At 37.9% G+C, this 19879-nt stretch overlaps 1 protein-coding gene across 3 annotated transcripts in view; it reads left to right on the top strand.

Moving 5' to 3' along the window:
* Positions 1–19879, top strand: part of MNAT1 (MNAT1 component of CDK activating kinase) — a 220279-nt gene that overhangs the window by 78164 nt on the left and 122236 nt on the right. The gene's annotated exons all lie outside the window — the stretch shown is intronic.

Raw genomic sequence — 19879 nt, 5'->3', positions numbered from 1 at the left:
AGTCCTCCTCATGACTTCTCACATCTGGCTAGCACCCCATTCCTTTTCCCAGAAACAGTCACTCTTCTGTATTTTATGGCATTCCCTTTCTTGCTCTTTTAAATAGCTTTAACATCTAAGCATGTATGCCTTAACCTGATTAATGTTTTGCTTGTCCAACTTATATTTGTAAGATTCATCTATGTTTTTATATATAGCTGTAGGTTTTTTTCATTTTCATTGCTGGATAATGTTCCATTAGAGGAATATACTACTATTTATCCATTCTACTGTTGATAGATGTTTGGATTTTTTTGAGTTTTGGTATTATACATTATACTAACATTTTAATATATGTTTCCTGGTCACATGCACAGACATTGTTTCGTGAGTGTTTACTTAAGAGTAGAGTTACTAGGTCATAGTGATCATGTATGTTCATTTTAGGAGATACTGCCAAAACATTTTCCAAATTGGTTTTCACCAATTGTACTTCTACCAACACTTGTGCTTTTCTGTCTTTTCCACTTTAACCATTCTGACGGGTATTTAGTACTGTTTTGTGATTTTAATCTACACTTTATTTCACTGATCACTAATGAGATTGAGCATTGGCTATCCTATTTTGTGAAATACCTGTTCAAGACTTGCTCATATGTAGAAGTTCTTTATATGTTGTGGATCTAAGCCTTTTATTAGTCATATGTATAGTAAATAACTTTTGTCACTTTATGTCTTGTTTTCTTCACTCTCTTAAGGGTGTCTTTTGAACTCTTTATTGTTTAACTTTCTATTATCCACCTGGAATTTTTTGTTTTCTTTTTTTGTGTGTGGTGGGAGGGAGGTGATCCAATTACTTTAATGCATGTTGACATTCATATAACCTAAGTGTGTGATGGAATACTTATTGTTTGTTATTTTAGCAAAATTCAGCATTTGGTTCAAGGGCAAGGTGAAAATTTAGACACAGTTTTTATGTGGAATTACTGAATTTATTCCATATTCCTGAATGTGGAGACTAACACATAATGTAGATGAAAATCTAAATGTTTATGAAGTTGAGTTTCTATACTGTTTGGAAAAATCATCCCTAAAATGCAGGATGAAAAGTAACATTTATTGAACACCTGTATCCCAGGGTTTGATTACATTGAACAGATGTTGGCAAGGATGCCAACACTGCTTAAGACTTTGTGACCTGTGATAGTTTCTTTTAATAAAAGGTGTTGTTTTCTGTTGTTATATCTCCATGAAATAGATGGTATTCCTATTTTTTCAGATCTGAAAACTGAGTCTCAGAGAGGATAGATTACATGTAAAAGATGGCACTGAAACTCACTCTCTTTCTACTATACCTTATTTAGTTAATGAGAATACTCAAAAACAAAACATAAATTCTTTGTTAGGTGTCTTTCTAATCTGAGGGTAGCTAGGATTTCAACTATTGCTTCTAATAGTGGACTGATTGTATAGAGGGTAATCTAAGGGACAGGAGCCACCGCAATGACCTTTTCTTTTCTTGATCTGCTGTACTTAAAGAAAAGTCAGACACAACAAATGAAGTTAGATATGCTGAACTTGGAGAGCGTCCAAGGGAGACATAAATTTAATTAAGCTTTTTGGAAATAGATCCTTTGCTGTGTGACTGAGAAGACAGGATTTATTTATTTAGTAAACCTAGAGAAATATGAAGGGTTAAAACTTGGCGTAAAATAATTAGTATGAAATGAGGATTTAATTATTATGTATTGAGATATGTAGAGTTGAGACAGTGAATATATTTTGGTTAGGAATGTTCACAGATTGGCTGAATTTTTTGAATTATATTCCCTAGGCATTAAACTCTCAGTGAGTGGGGAAGTGCTAGGGGTACAGTACATATTAGAAGAATTATTTATATATAATTTGTGACTTGAATATCTAAGAGAGTTCCACTTAATCACTGTTTTATGTATGAATAGGTGAAACGTTATTTTGTATATATTTTGTCCTCTCTGGGGTAATAGCTTTTTGCACTCCTAAAGTAGGGATTGCAGCTTGTTTTCTCAGTCATTTGTTAGTTATTTTAATCTAATTGGTTCAGATTCCAACAATATAATTTTAGGACCTCTGTTTCTTTTTATTTTATAAATAATTCTAATTAAATTTTCCCCTAAAGAATAGATGTGGTTACCATTATTACATCATTCCTAGTTGAACCAGTGAACAGACCTCAAAGTAGCAGTTTTTCGTCCCCATTTGTTACTAGCTTGTATCATTAAATATCCATACATCATATCTACAGATTTAAGTACTAAGTCTTAGTCTTTTGGAAGCACAGAAAGACACCTTGATCATGTTATAAAATTAGAAACGAGAATCTAAGGCTGGGAATCTGGTGCTTCTTCAGTTGTGATGGTGTTCTATACTTCACTACGCTTTGTCATGCAAACTGGAAACAAACTGAGTCACAAAGATAAGCTAAGAATTGTTAAGTATAGCTTTTGGTCCTTTGTTGTTGATTGCTGGAGAGCAGTAAAGGGGAGCCTGTCATTCGTTGCCAAAGGCAAAAGCTGTTTGAGTATTTTACCCTTGATGTTTAAAAAACTTTTTTTTATATTATCCATGGGTAGGCCAGAAGGGAGCTCATCTGTGACATAAATTGGCTTTTCTGATTACAACAAATAGGATTTAGCTATTTTCATCAAACATTGCTTATTATTCTGAACTCATCTGAAGATTAAACTCTTTGTTAACATTTGTTTATAGAAAATTGATATCCAACTGTGTGTGAAATAAGAAAGGAAAAACTGTACTGAGCAATTAAATCTATTCTTAATATATAATGTTGCGCTTTGGTAGCAAATCAAATTGTAGAAACCAAAGAAGTAATGGGGGGGAGGATCTTCAAGATGGCGGAGGAGTGGCGCTTCCCTGCTGGCGCAGTGGTTGGGGATCCACCTGCCGATGCAGGGGATGCGGATTCGTGCCCCGGTCCAGGAGGATCCCACATGCCGTGGAGTGGCTGGGCCCGTGGGCCATGGCCACTGAGCCTGCATGTCCGGAGCCTGTGCTCCGCAGCGGGAGAGGCCACAGCAGTGAGAGGCCTGCGTACCGCAAAAAAAAAAAAAAAAAAAAAAAAAGATGGCGGATGAGTGAGACGTGGAGATCACCTTCCTCCCCACAAATTCATCAAAAATACATCTACATGTGGAGCAACTCCTACAGAACACCTACTGAATGCTGGCAGAAGACCTCAGACTTCCCAAAAGGCAAGAAACTACCTATGTACCTGGGTAGGGCAAAAGAGAAAAAACAGAGACAAAAGAATAGGGATAGGACCTGCACCTCTGGGAGGGAGCTGTGAAGGAGGAAAAGTTTCCACACATTAGGAAACCCCTTCACTGGCGGAGACGGGGGGGATGAGCAGAGGGGGAAGCTTCGGAGCCACGGAGGAGAGCACAACAACAGAGGTGCAGAGGGCAAAGCGGAGAGATTCCTGCACAGAAGATTGGTGCCGACCAGCGCTCACCAGCCTGAGGGGCTTGTCTGCTCATCCACCAGGGCGGGTGGGGTCTGGGAACTGAGGCTTGGGCTTCGGAGGTCAGATCCCAGGGAGAGAACTGGGGTTGGCTACGTGAACACAGCCTGAAGGGGGCTAGTGTTCCACAGCTAGCTGGGAGGGAGTCTGGGGAAAAAGTGGGAAGGAGTCTGGAAAAAGTCTGGAACTGCCTAAGAGACAAGCGACCATTGTTTCAGGGTGTGCAAGGAGAGGGGATCCAGAGCACTGCCTAAACAAGCTCCAGAGATGAGCTTGAGCTGCCACTATCAGCGTGGACACCAAGATCGGCATGAAACACTAAGGCTGCTGCTGCAGCCACAAAGAAGCCTGTGTACAAGCACAGGTCACTATCCACACCTCCCCTCCCAGGAGGCTGTGAAGCCCACCACTGCTAGGGTCCCGTGATCCAGGGACAACTTCCCCGGGAGAACACACGGCACGCCTCAGGCTGGTGCAACGTCATGTTGGCCTCTGCTGTTTCAGGCTCGCCTGACATTCCATACCCCTTCTTCCCCCCGGCCTAAGTGAGCCAGAGCCCTCTAAACAGCTGCTACTTTAACCCCATCCTGTCTGGGCGGGAACAGACGCCCTCAGGTGACCTACACTCAGAGGTGGGGCCAAATCCAAAGCTGAACCCTAGGAGCTGTGCGAACAAAGAAGAGAAAGGGAAATCTCTCCCAGCAGCCTCAGGAGCAGCGGATTAAATCTCCACAATCAACCTGATGTAACCTGTATCTGAAGAATACCTGAATAGACAACAAATCATCCCAAAATTGAGGCGGTGGACTTTCGGAGCAACTGTAGACTTGGGGTTTGCTCTCTGCATCTAATTTGTTTCTGGTTTTATGTTTATCTTAGTTTAGTATTTAGAGCTTATTATCATTGGTAGATTTGTTTATTGATTTGGTGGCTCTGCCTTTTTTTTAATATGTGTATGTGTATATATATACACACACACACACACACACACACACACACACACACACACATTTTTTTCTCTTATTTGTGAGCGTGTATGTGTATGCTTCTTTGTGTGATTTTGTCTGTATAGCTTTGCTTTTACCATTTATCCTAGGGTTTTGTCTGTGCTTTGTTTTTTTTTTTAAAGTATAGTTTTTAGTGCTTGTAATCATTGGTGGATTTGTTTCTTGGTTTGGTTGCTCTCTTCTTTCTTTATTTTTTCTTATTTTTAATAATTAAAAAAATTTTTTTAATAACTATTATAATTTAATTTTCTTTGTTTCATTTTTTTTTGTTTTTCTCTGCTCTTTTCTTCTGAGCCGTATGGCTGACAGAGTCTTAGTGCTCTGGCCAGGTGTCAGACCTGAGCCTCTAAAGTGGGAGAGGTGAGTTCAGGATATTGGTCCACCAGACACCTCCTGGCTCCACCTAATATCAAACAGTGAAAGCTCTCCCAGAGATCTCCATCTCAATGCTAAGACCCAGCTCCACTCAGCAACCAGCAAGCTATAGTGCTGGACACCCTATGCCAGGAAACTAGCAAGATAGCAACACAACCCCACCCATTAGCAGAGAGGGTGTCTAAAATCATAATAAGTTCACAGACACCCCAAAACACAGCACCGGATGTGGTCCTGCCCACCAGAAAGACAAGATCCAACCTCATCCACCAGAACACAGGCACCAGTCCTCTCCACCAGGAAGCCTAAACAACCCACTGAATGAACCTTACCCACAGGGAGCAGACACCAAAAACAACGGGAACTACGAACTTGCAGCCTGCAAAACGGAGACCCCAAACACAGTAAGTTAAGCAAAATGAGAAAACAGAGAAATACACAGCAGATGAAGGAGCAAGGTAAAAACCCACCACACCAAACAAGTGAAGAGGAAATAGGCAGTCTACCTGAAAAAGAATTCAGAGTAATGATAGTAAAGATGATCCAGAAATCTTGGAAATAGAATGGAGAAAGTACAAGAAACGTTTAGCAACGACCTAAAGAACTAAAGAGCAAACAAACAATGATGAAGAACACAATAAATGACATTAAAAATTCTCTAGAAGGAATCAATAGCAGAATAATGGAGGCAGATGAACGGATAAGTGACCTGGAAGATAAAATAGTGGAAAACTACCGCAGAGCAGAATAAAGAAAATGAATGAAAAGAATTGAGGACAATCTCAGAGACCTCTGGGACAACATTAAATGCACCAACATTCAAATTATAGGGCTCCCAGAAGAAGAGAGAAAAAAAGGGACTGAGAAAATATTTGAAGAGATTATAGTTGAAGACTTCCCTAACATGGGTAAGGAAGTAGTCAATCAAGTCCAGGAAGCACAGAGAGTCCCATACAGGATAAATTCAAGGAGAAACACACCAAGACACATATTAATCAAAAACTAAATACAAAGAAAAAATATTAGAAGCAGCAAGGGAAAAGCAACAATTAACATATGAGGGAATCCCCATAAGGTTAACAGCTGATCTTTCAGCAGAAACTCTGCAAGCCAGAAGGGAGTGGCAGGACATATTTAAAGTGATGAAAGGGAAAAACCTACAACCAATATTAGTCTACCCAGCAAGGATGTCATTCAGATTCAACAGAGAAATTAAAACCTTTACCGACAAGCAAAAGTTAAGGAAATTCAGCACCACCAAACCAGCTTTACAACAATGCTAAAGGAACTTCTCTAGGCAGGAAACACAACAGAAGGAAAAGACCTACAATAACAAACCCAAAACAATTAAGAAAATGGTAATAGGAACATACATATCAATCACTACCTTAAATGTAAGTGGATTAAATATTCTAACCAAAAGACATAGACTGGCCGAATGGATATAAAAACAAGACCCGTATAAGGCTGTCTACAAGAGACCCACTTCAGACCGAGGGACACATACAGACTGAAAGTGAGGGAATGGAAAAAGATATTCCATGCCAGTGGTTTCCAAAAGCTGGAGTAGCAATTCTCATATCAGACAAAATAAACTTTAAAATAAAGGCTATTAGAAGAGACAAAGAAGGACACTACATAATGATCAGGGGATCAATCCAAGAAGAAAATATAACAATTGTAAATATTTATGCACCCAGCATAGGACCACCTCAATAGATAAGGTAAATGCTAACTGCCATAAAAGGGGAAATCAACAGTAACACATTCATAGTAGGGGACTTTAACACCCCACTTTCACCAATGGACAGATCATTCAAAATGAAAATAAATAAGGAAACACAAGCTTTAAATGATACATTAGACAAGATGGACTTAATTTATATTTATAGGACATTCCATCCAAAAACAGCAGATTACATTTTCTTCTCAAGTGCTTATGGAACATTCTCCAGGATAGATGATATCTTGGGTCACAAATGAAGCCTTGGTAAATTTAAGAAAATTGAAATCATATCAAGTATCTTTTCCGACCACAACGCTATGAGACTAGATATCAGTGACAGGAAAAAATTTGTAAAAAATACAAACACGTGGAGACTAAACAGTACACTACTGTGATCACTGAAGAAATCAAAGAGGAAATCAAAAAATACCTATAAACAAATGGCAATGAAAACACGATGACCCAAAACCTATGGGATGCCGCAAAAGCAGTTCTAAGAGGGAAGGTTATAGCAATAAAATCCTACCTCAAGAAACAAGAAACATCTCAAATAAACAATGTAATGTTACACCTAAAGCAGTTAGAGAAAGAAGAACAAAAATTCCTCAAAGTTAGCAGAAGGAAAGAAATCATAAAGATCAGATCAGAAATAAATGAAAAATAAATGAAGGAAACAATAGCAAAGATCAATCAATAAAATAAAAGGTGGTTCTTTGAGAAGATAAACAAAATTAATAAACCATTAGCCAGACTCATCAACAAAAAAAGGGAGAAGACTCAAATCAATAGATTGGAAATGAAAAAGGAGAAGTAACAACTGACAGTCAAGAAATACAAAGGCTCATGAGAGATTACTACAAGCAACTATATGCCAATAAAGTGGACAATGTGGAAGAAATGCACATATTCTTAGAAAAGCACAACCTTCTGAGACTGAACCAGGAAGAAATAGAAAATACAACCACACCAATCGTAAGCACTGAAATTGAAACTGTGATTAAAGATCTTAAACAAAAGCCCAAGACCAGATGGCTTCAGGCGAATTCTGTTGAATATTTAGAGAAGAGCTAACACCTATCCTTCTCAGACTCTTCCAAAATATAGCAGAGGGAGGATCCAAACTCATTCTACAAGGCCACCATCACCCTGATATTAAATCCAGACAAAGATGTCACAAGAAAAGAAAACTGCAGGCCAGTATCACTGATGAGCATGGATGCAAAAATCCTCAACAAAATACTAGCAAACAGAATCCAACAGCACATAGGATCATACACCATGATCAAGTGGGGTTTATCCCAGGAATGCAAGGATTCTTCAGTATACGCAAATCAATCAATGTGATAAACCATATTAACAAATGGAAGGAGAAAAACCATATGATCCCCTCAATAGATGCAGAAAAAGCTTTTAACAAAATTCAACACCCATTTATGATAAAAACTCTCCAGAAAGTAGGCATAGAGGGAACTTACCTCAACATTATAAAGGCCATATATGACAAACACACAGCCAACATCATTCTCAATGGTGAAAAACTGAAACCGTTTCCTCTAACATCAGGAACAAGACAAGGTTGCCCACTCTCACCACTGTTATTCAACATAGTTTTGGAAGTCCTAGCCACAGCAATCAGAGAAGGAAAAGAAATAAAAGGAATCCAAGTTGGAAAAGAAGAAGTAAAGCTGTCACTGTTTGCAGGTGACATGATACTATACATAGAGAATTCTAAAGATTCTACCAGAAAACTACTAGAGCTAATCAATGAATTTGGTAAAGTAACAGGATACAAAATTAATGTACAGAAATCTCTTGCATTTCTATACACTAATGATGAAAAATCTGAAAGAGACATTAAGGAAGCAGTCCCATTTACTATTGCACCAAAAAGAATAAAAGACCAAGAATAAACATACCTAAGGAGACTAAAGACCTGTATGCAGAAAACTATAAGACACTGATGAAAGAAATTAAAGGTGATACAAACAGATGGCGAGATATACCATGTCTTGGATTGGAAGAATCAACATTGTGGAAATGATTATACTATCCAAAGAAATCTACAGATTCAATGCAATCCCTATCAAACTACCAATGGCATTTTTCACAGAACTAGGTCAAAAAATTTCACAATTTGTATGGAAACACAAAAGATCCCGAATAGCCAAAACAATCCTGAGAAAGGAAAATGGAGCTGGTGGAATCAGGCTGCCAGACTTCAGACTCTACTACGAAGCTACAGTAATCAAGACAGTATGGTACTGGCACAAAAACAGAAATATAGATCAGTGGAACAGGATAGAAAGCCCAGAGATAAATCCATGCACATATGGTCACCTTATATTTGATAAAGCAGGCAAGAATATACAGTGGAGAAAAGACAGCCTCTTCAATAAGTGGTGCTGGGAAAACTGGGCAGCTACATGTAAAAGAATGAAATTAGGACACTCCCTAACACCATACACAAAAAATAAATTCAAAATAGATTAAGGACCTAAATGTAAGGCCAGGCACCTTAAAACTTAGAGGAAAACATAGGCAGAACACTCTATGACATAAATCACAGGCCGATCCATTTCTCCTAGAGAAATGGAAATTAAAAAAACAAATGGGACCTAATTAAGCTTAAAATCTTTTGCACAGCAAAGGAAACCATAAACAACACGAAAATACAATCCTCAGAATGGGAGAAAATATCTGCAAACTAAGCAATTGACAAAGATTTAATCTCCAAAATATACAAGCAGCTCATGCAACTCAATATCAAATAAACAAAGAACCCAATCCAAAAATGGGCAGAACACCTGAATAGACATTTCTCCAGAGAAGATATACAGATTGCCGACAAACACATGAAAGGATGCTCAATGTCACTAATCATTAGAGAAATGCAAATTAAAACTACAATGAGGTATCACCTCATACCAGTCAGAATGGCCATCGTCAAAAATTCTACAAACAATAAATGCTGGAGAGGGTGTGGATAAAAGGGAACCCTTTTGCACTGTTGGTGGGAATGTAAATTGATACAGCCAGAGACAGTATGGAGGTTCATTAAAAAACTAAAAATAGAACTACCATATGACCCAGCAATCCCACTACTGGGCATATACCCTGAGAAAACCATAATTCAAAAACAGTCATGTACCACAGTGTTCATTGAAGCTCTATTTACAGTAGCCAGGACATGGAAGTAACCTAAGTGCCCTTCGACAGATGAATGGGTAAAGAAGATGTGGTGCAAATATACAATAGAATGTTACTCAGCCATAAAAAGAAACGAAATTGAGTCATTTGTAGTGAGGTGGATGGACATAGAGTCTGTCATACAGAGTGAAGTAAGTCAGAAAGAGAAAAACAAATATCGTATGCTAACACATATGTATGGAATCTAAAAAAAAAAAGTGGCTCTGAAGAACCTAGGGGCAGGACAGGAGTAAAGACTCAATCGGAGATAATGGAGTTGAGGACACGGGGAGTGGGAAGGGTAAGCTGAGACGAAGTGAGAGAGTGGAATGGGCATATGTATACTACCAAATGTAAAATAGATAGCTAGTGGGAAGCAGCTGCATAGCACAGGGAGATCAGCTTGGTTCTTTGTGACCACCCAGAGGGGTGGGATACGGAGGGTGGGAGGGAGACGCAAGAGGGAGGAGATATGCGGGTTTATGTATACATATAGCTGATTCACTTTTTTATACAGCAGAAACTACACAACATTGTAAAGCAATTATACTGCAATAACGATGTTAAAAAAAAGTAATGTGAAAATGCAAGTAGTAGTAGAGATTTTCTTTTTTAAGTATTTTTTAAAAATTAACTTTTTTTGCTGCGAGTGTCTTCATTGCTGCGCCTGGACTGTGTGCAGTTGCGGTGAGCGGGGGCTCCTCTTTGTTGCGATGCGCAGGCTTCTCATTGTGGTGGCCTCTGTTATTGTGGAGCTTGGGCTCTAGGTACATGGGCTTCAGTAGTTGTGGCACTCGGGCTCAGTAGTTGTGGCTTGCGGGTTATAGAGTGCAGGCTCAGTAGATGTGGCGCAAGGTCTTGGGTGCTCCACTGCTTGTAGGATCTTTCCGGACCAGGGCTCGAACCTGTGTCCCCTACATTGGCTGGTAGATTCTTAACCACTGTGCCACCAGGGAAGTCCCAAGTAGTGGTAGCGTTAATATTTTTGTCTATAAATGTGTTTTGAAATATGAGCCAAATTACCATTAAAAACTGTCTTATCAGTTCTTACTATGCATTTATGAAACTCATAGGTAAATGATTATGTCTTATAATTAACTAGGTACCCGGTGATTACTTTCTTTTAGCATTTAAATTCTCCAGGTATTTTGTGTTATTTCAATAAAATTGTGATCTGTTCTAATTTTTACCGTGGATATCTCTGAAGAGTTATACATAAATAAATAGAAGTTTGTTTAATACAGTCATATTTTAAAGAAAATGGAGGATCTTATAACTTATGATACTCCTATGGTGAGTACTTTAATGTGACCTGAATAAATATTTTTATAAAATGAATAGCCACTCATGTTGAAAATTATAAATTTGAATTTTATTATTTTAGAATTATTTAAAAAGGGTTGTTCTTATATTGTTATAAGGGGCTTGAATTGTGGCTCCTCTACTACATACATATTCGGTGTATGGCCTTGGGCAAATCTTATAACCTCTTTAAGCCTTAGTATACTCTGTTCTTAAGAACTGAGTTTTAATGTCCGTTTCTGATAATTTCATCATCCGTCATTTCTCTGCTTCTATTGACAATATTTTTTCCCTCCTGGTGTGGGTCATATATTTCTGCCTTGTTTTTGAATACCTGGTAATTTATGATATTTCATTAAATATTCTCAGACTTTGGGGTTGCAGTTACCTATAATCTGTTAGATCCTTGCATGGATTTCTTTTAAGCATTTGTAGGGTCTAGCAGAGCTGCCTTTAATGTTAGGCTAATTTAGCTCTACTTTCAAGGTGTTACCATTTTGAGGACTCTATCTGTCATGTCCGTTGTATTGAGAGGCCTCTTTACCTTGTTTATTGAGAATATAAACTATTCTCGTCCTGTGTGAGTTTTGGGGATTTTTTGACCTATTACTTTCCAGGTTATTTCCTTGGGTTTGAGTAATTCACCCCCATGTCCAGATGAACACAGGCAAAAGTTAAGGACGTCACTCTGCAGATCTCTAGAGCAGAGGTGGGCAAATTTACAGCTCACAGACCAAGTCCCACCTACCACCTGCTACTGTAACTAAAGTTTTATTGGAACATAGCCATACTCATTCATTTATGTATTGTCTTCGTCTGCTTTCGTGTTTTAATGGCAGAGTTAAGTAGCCTGTGTATAGCCTGCAAAGCCTAAAAAATTTTTCTGCCCTTTACAGAAAATGTTTGTGACCCCTGCTTTAGAGTTTTCTCTCTGTGCAGCATTTTCTTTTCTGGTAATCTAACCTGTAAATTATAGCCACCTTGACAGCCCTGAAGTCTGATCTCAGTCTCCCCGACTCCCCGGCTTTGTTTGAGTTCCCTTGCACATATCATGGCCTGGAAATGACCTCCATGTAGTACACCAGGGAAATATAGGTATCGCTTCATTTCCTTTTCTTCCCTTGGGGATCACAGTCCTGTACTGACTGATACTCAGTTTCTAATTTCTGAAAACCATTGATTCTTATGTTTTTTTTCATTTTTTTAGTTGCTTAAGATGGGAATGGTCCGTCCAGAGTCCTTGTTATAGTAAAATGGTCATATGCAGAAGTAGCAGCGTAATATTTTGAGATTCAATTACTCAGCCATAAAAAGAAACGAAATTGAGCTATTTGTAATGAGGTGGATAGACCTAGAGTCTGTCATACAGAGTGATGTAAGTCAGAAAGAGAAAGACAAATACCGTATGCTAACACATATATATGGAATTTAAGAAAAAAAAATGTCATGAAGAACCTAGGGGTAAGACAGGAATAAAGACACAGACCTACTGGAGAACGGACTTGAGGAAATGGGGAGGGGGAAGGGTGAGCTGTGACAGGGCGAGAGAGAGGCATGGACATATATACACTACCAAACGTAAGGTAGATAGCTAGTGGGAAGCAGCCGCATGGCACAGGGATATCTGCTCGGTGCTTTGTGACCACCTGGAGGGGTGGGATAGGGAGGGTGGGAGAGAGGGAGACGCAAGAGGGAAGAGATACGGGAACATATGTATATGTATAACTGATTCACTTTGTTATAAAGCAGAAACTAACACACCATTGTAAAGCAATTATACCCCAATAAAGATTTAAAAAAATATTTTGAGATTCATTCCTATTGTTTTGCGTATCCCGAATTAGCTTTTATTGCTATATAGTATTCTATTTGTTTGAATATACCAGTTTAGTGATTCTGTTGTTGACAACTACCTGAGCTGTTTGTAGTTTTTGACTATAAATTAAGCTGCTATGAACTTTCTTGTATAAATTATTTTGTGAACACATTTTCTTTTTTCAATTTAATTTAATTTCATATTGGAGTATAGTTTATTTACAATGCTGTGTTAGTTTCAGGTGTACAGCAAAGTGATTCAGTTATACATATATATACATGCATTCTTTTTCAGATTCTTTTCCCATATAGGTTATTATAGAGCATTGAGTAGAGTTCCCTGTGCTATACAGTAGGTCCTTGTTGATTATCTATTTTATATATAGTAGTGTGTATATGTTAATCCCAACCTTCTAATTTATCACCCCCCCACCTTTCCCCTTGGGTAACCATAAGTTGTTTTTGAAGTCTGTGAGTCTGTTTCTGTTTTGTAAATAAGTTCGTTTGTATCGTGTATTTTTAGATTCCACGTATAAGTGATATCATATGATATTTGTCTTTCTCTGTCTGGCTTACTTCACTTAGGATGATAATCTCTAGGTCGATCAATGTTGCTGCAAATGGCATTATTTTATTCTTTTTTATGGCTGAGTAATATTCCATTGTATACATGTACCAAATCTTTTTCCATTCCTCTATTGATGGACATTTAGGGTGCTTCCATGTCTTGGTTATTGTAAATAGTACTGCAGTGAACACTGGTGTGCAGGTATCTTTTAGAATTATATTTTTCTCTGGATATATGCCCAGAAGTGGGATTGCTGGATCATGTGGTAGTTCTAGTTTTAGTTTTTTAAGGAAGCTCCATATTGTTCTCTGTGATGGTTGTACCAATTTACATTCCCACCAACAGTGTAGGAGGGTTTCTTTTTCTCCACACCCTCTCCAGCATTTATTTTATTTTATTTATTTTTTAAAAATTTATTTATTTTTATTTTTGGCTGCGTTGGGTTTTCATTGCTGTGCACAGGCTTTCTCTAGTTGTGGTGAGCAGGGGCTACTCTTTGATGCGGTGCATGGGCTTCTCATTGCGGTGGCTTGTTGCGGAGCATGGGCTCTAGCTGCATGGGCTTCAGTAGTTGTGGCACGTGGGCTCAGTAGTTGTTGCTCGCGGGCGTAGTTGCTTTCGGCATGTGGGATCTTCCCAGACCAGGGATCAAACCTTTGTCCCTTGCATTGGCAGGCAGATTCTTAACCACTGCACCACCAGGGAAGTCCCGCCAGCATTTGTTGTTTTTTGATGATGGCCATTCTGAGTGGTGTGAGATGATACCTCATTGTAGTTTTGATTTGCATTTCTCTAATAATTAGTGATGTTGAGCATCTTTTCATGTGCTCTTTGGCCATCTGTATGTCTTTTTTGGAGAAATGTCTATTTAGGTCTTCTGCCCATTTTTGGATTGGGTTGTTCGTTCTTTTGACATACAGCTGCATGAGCTGTTTGTGTGTTTTGGAGATTAATTCCTTGTTGGTTGCTTCATTGGCAATTTTTTCTCCCATTCTGTGGGTTGCCTTTTTGTTTTGTTTCTGGTTTCCTTTGCTGTGCGAAAGCTTTCAAGTTTAGTTCAGTTCCATTTGTTTATTTTTGTTTTTATTTTCATTACTCTAGGAGATGGGTACTGTGATTTATGTCAAAGAGTGTTCTGCCTATGTTTTATGCTAGGAGTTTTATAGTATCTGGTCTTACATTTAAGTCTTTAATCCGTTTTGAGTTTATTTTTGTGTATGGTGTTAGAGAATGTTCTGATTTCATTCTTTTACATGTAAGCTGTTTAGTTTTCCTAGCACCATTTATTGAAGAGACTGTCTTTTCTCCATTGTATATTCTTGCGTCCTTTGTTGTAGAGTAATTGACCATAGGTTCATGGGTTTATTTCCGGGCTTCTATCCTCTTCCATTGATCTATATGAACACATGTTTTAAATTCTTAGTTCAATATATGAGTGAAATTGCTTATTTATAGTGTAGGTATTTATTAATTTAGAAGAAAATGCCAATCATTTTTTCTATAGTGGTTGTACACTTTTGTACTCCCATCAGTAATATGAGACTTTTGATTGCTTTACATTTTGTCATCATTTAATACTGTCAGCATTTTAAAGTTTAGATATTTTGATGGGTGTTTAATGGTATTTCATTGCGATTTTAGTTTGTATTTCCTTGAGAACTAATATGTTGCATACAAGTCTTTTGTCAGATAATCTGTTTTACAAATAATTTCTCCCAGTCTTTAGCTCACTTTTTCATTTCCTTTTATTTTTATCTTTTTGACCATGCGGGTTGTGGAATCTTAGTTCCCTGACCAGGGATTGAACACTTGGCAGTGAAAGCATTGAGTCCAAACCACTGGACCCCCAGGGAATTCCCTACTTTTTCATTTTCTTAATGGTATGTTTCGATGAGCCAACGTTTTAAAGTTTGATGAAATCTCATTTATGGATTTATTTTTTTCTTTTAAGGTTATTCCCCTTTTGATTCCTGTATGTGTAAATAATCTTTAAATTCCCTAAGGTCACAAAAATATTCTCCTATTTAAAAGCTATTTATAGTTTTTGCTTTTACAGATAGATTCCTGATCCACCTTGGATTAATTTTTATGTATGATGTAAATTACATGTAGAGGTCCATTTTTTTGCACATGGACATCCAGTTGTTCTAATTCTATTTGTTGAAAAGACTTTGTCAGGTAGTGTATGTCTTCCAGTTTTGTCCTTTTTCAAGATTGCCTCCTGCATATTCTTCAAAATTTTAGAATTCGTTAATTTTTACAAAAAGGTTTCATGAGATAATATGGGTTCTGTTGGATCTATAGATGAATTTCTGGAGAATTGAGATCTTTCTTAACAATGTTCAGTCTTCTAATCCATGAACATGGTATACTTCTTTTATTCAGGGCCTCTTTAACTTACCTCAGCAATGTTTTGTGCTTTTTAGTAGTTGGTCTTGAATGTATTATCAAATTTGTCCCTAAGCATTTTATGTGGCCTCTCCCGTTGCGGAGCACAGGCTCCGGACGCCCAGGCTCAGCAGCCATGGCTCACGGGCCCAGCTGCTCCACGGCATGTGGGATCTTCCCGGACCGGGGCATGAAACCGTGTCCCCTGCATTGGCAGGCAGACTCTCAACCACTGCGCCACCAGGGAAGCCTTTGGATACTTTTTAAAGGAAATAGTTATTTAAATTTCATTTTACTGTTGCTTACTCCTACTATATACTTTTTTTTTGTTTTTTGCGGTACGCGGGCCTCTCACTGTTGTGGCCTCTCCCATTGCGGATCACAGGCTCCAAACGCGCAGGCTCAGTAGTCATGGCTCACAGGCCCAGCCACTCCGCGGCATATGGGATCTTCATGGACCGGGGCACGAACCCGTTTCCCCTGCATCAGCAGGTGGACTCTCAACCACTGTGCCACCAGGGAAGCCCCTACTATATACTTTTTATAGTGGTCTTGTATGTTGTGCACTGGCTTATTTTACTTTGTATTTTTCATAGTTGCTTTTACATTTTTTTTTTTTTTAGATAATCATGTCATCTGCATGTAGAGACAGTTTTACTTCTTCCTTTGTTTTTTTTCTTTTTCTTGCCATGTTTCCCTACCTAAAGGGAAATTCATTTAGCCTTTCAACGTTGTATATCATATTAGCTATAGAATTTTCATGGATGTCTTCAATTAGACTGAGCAAAGTTCCTCTTATTTGTAGTGTACTGAAATTTTAAAAACTTCATGAGTGGCTGTTGAATTTTGTTAGATGCTTTTTTACTGCATCTGTTGAATAATGGTTTCTCTTCATTACTTTGTTAATGTGGTATGTTAAATTTTCAAATGTTAAATTAACTTTACATTACTGTGATAAACACTACGTGATTCTACCTGGTCATGATATATGTGTATTTAATTTGCTAATTGTTTTTTTTTTTTTTGCGGTACGCGGGCCTCTCACTGCTGTGGCCTCTCCCGCTGTGGAGCACAGGCTCCGGACGCACAGGCCCAGCGGCCACGGCACACGGGCCCAGCTGCTCTGTGGCATGCGGGATCCTCCCGGACCGGGGCATATACCTGCGCCCCCTGCATCAGCAGGCAGACCCCCAACCACTGTGCCACCAGGGAAGCCCAATTTGCTAATATTTTTATTAAGAATTTTTTATGTCTGTATTTATAAGGAATATTGGTTCACAGTTTTCTTTGCCTTTAGATGTCTTTGTCTGTGGTATCAGGGTAATACTGTTAACATTTTTACCGGTAATACCTGGAATGGTTTTGTCAGAGTATTTGGTCACATTTGGAAGTGGGATCTACCCTGTATTTGAAAGAGTTTGTAAGAAATTGGTGTTATTTCTTCCCAAAATGTTTATAGAGTTTCACTAGTGAAACCATCTGGTACTCTAATTCTGTTTGCATGTAGGTTTTTGGTCAACTAAAGTTCAAAAATAGATATAAGCTATTAGATGTTCATTTTTTTAAAGTTGTATTTTTCAAGAAATATGAGCATTTCATCCAGGTTATCATATTTGTTGACATAAAGTTGTTTGTGATATTCCCTCAAAACTCTTTTAATGCCTGTAAGTGTTAGAGTAATATTTCTTTAAAAATTCCCAGTATTCTCTTTTATCTTGATCACTCTAGCTAGAGGTTGTTGATTTATTCAATGAGTCAGTTTTTTTCTTAAACAGGATTATTGAAGTATAATTTCATATAATAAAATTAACCTGTATTAAGTGTATAATTTAATTATTTTTAATGGTATTACAGGTATGTGCAACTATAATACAGTTTTAGAATACAGTAAGTTCCCTACATATGAATGAGTTCCATTCCGAGAGCATGTTCGTAAGTCTAATTTGTTCGTAAGTCCAACAGATCTAGCCTTGGTACCCAACCAACACAATCAGCTACATAGTACTGTACTGTAATAGGTTTATAATACTTCTCACACAAATAATACATAAAAAACAAATACACAAAAAAGAAAGAAAACATTTTTAATCTTATAGTACATTACCTTGAAAAGTACAGTTGTAGAGTACAACATCTGGCATACAGGGCTGGCATCAAGTGAACAGGCAAGAAGAGTTACTGACTGGAGGAAGGAGAGGAGGTGGGAGATGGTAGAGCTGAAGGAGGTGGAGGGCAGACTACAGTTTCACTCATGCCTGACGTTGGTGGAATGTTCGCATCTTTGAAAGTTTGCAACTTGAAGGTTCATATGTAGGGGGCTTACTGTATTTCATCACCCCAGAAATATTCCTGTGACAGTTTTCAGTTAGTTCCTACTCCCACTCTCAGACCCTAGCAACCACTTCTCTGCTTTCTGTCCCTGTAAAGTTGCCTCTTTTTTTTTGTGCATTTCCTATATGTGGAATTTTTCAGTATGTAGTCTTTTGAGTCTAGCTTCCTTTTTTTTAAAAAAAAAAAAATTAATTTTTATTTTTGGCTGCCTTGGGTCTTTGTTGCTGCGTGCAGGCTCTTCTCTAGTTGTGGCGAGCGGGGGCTTCTCTTTGTTACGGTTCGTGGGCTTCTCATTGGGTGGCTTCTCTTGTTGCAGAGCACGGGCTCTAGGCATGTTGGCTTCAGTAGTTGTGGCACTCGGGCTCAGTAGTTGTGGCTCGCGGGCTCCAGAGTGCAGCCTCGGTAGTTGTGGCGCACGGACTTAGTTGCTCCATGGCATGTGGGATCTTCCCGGACCAGGGCTTGAACCCGTTTCCCCTGCACTGGCAGACGAATTCTTAACCACTGCGCCACCAGGGAAGTCCTGAGTCTAGCTTCCTTAACATAATGTTTTTAATGCTTCATCAGTGCCATAGCATGACTTTGTCTGGCTTTAGTGTCGGGGGAATATTGACCTCATAGAATGAGTTGGAAAATATTTCCTTCTTTTTTGTTTTCTGGAAGAGTTTGTGAAGAATTGATATTATTTCTTCTTTAAAAGTTTGATAGATTTCACCAGTGAAACATAGATTTCACCAGTGAAACCATCTGGCTTTGGCTTTTCTTAAATGGGAATATTTCCAAGTACCTTTAAATTTCTTTACTTGATGTAGGTCTATTTAGACCTTTTCATTTTCTTTTCTTTTTTTTTTTGCCATTTTCTTTTGTGTTTCCTTCCTCTCTCTCTTCCTCTCACTTCCTCTCTCACTACCTCCCTTCCTTTAGTAATTTGAATTTTCCTTGGAATTGATCAATTTCATCTAAGTTGAATTTCTGTAGGGTTAGGTGAGATGTCCCTTCTTTCATTTCCTATTTTGGTAGTTTGTATCTTTTCTTTTTTACTCTTGGTCAGTCAAGCTAACAGTGTGGCAGTTTTGTTGATCTTTTCAAAATCATCCTTGGCTTTATGGATTTCTTTTTCTGTTGTTTTCTAATTTCTGTTTTATTGATTTTCATTCTAATATTTATTATATCCTTTCTTCTTATTTTGGGTTTACTTTGTTCTTTTTTCCCCAGTTTCTTAAGATAGAAACTTAAATTATTTGTTTGAGATCTTTCTTTCTAGAATGGGTATTTAAAGCCATAAATTTTTCTCTGCACTGCTTTATCTGCACTAATAATTTTTGTTTTCATTTTTATATGGTTGAAAATATTTTCTCATTTCCCTTGTTATTTCTTCTTTGACCATAGGTTATTTAGAAATCTGTTGTTTAATTTTCAAATATTTGTGGATTTCCCAAATTTTCTTCTCTTGTTTATTTCCAATTTAGGTCTTTTGTGGTCAGAGAAATATGTTATATGAGGTCAACCCTATTAAACTTATTGATTCTTATTTTATGACCCAATATATTCTCTATTGGGGAAAATATTTGAAACTAATGTGTATTTTACTGTTGTTGGGAACAGTATTAGATGTTACATCATTTTGATTGATTAATAATGTTGTTTAAATATTCTGTATCGTCACTGGTTTTTTTTCTAGT

The sequence above is a fragment of the Grampus griseus genome, assembly GCF_964374135.1.
Source record: "Grampus griseus genome assembly, chromosome: 2".
Classification (NCBI taxonomy): Eukaryota; Metazoa; Chordata; class Mammalia; order Artiodactyla; family Delphinidae; genus Grampus; species Grampus griseus.
This window is presented reverse-complemented; position numbering and strand designations above follow the sequence as displayed.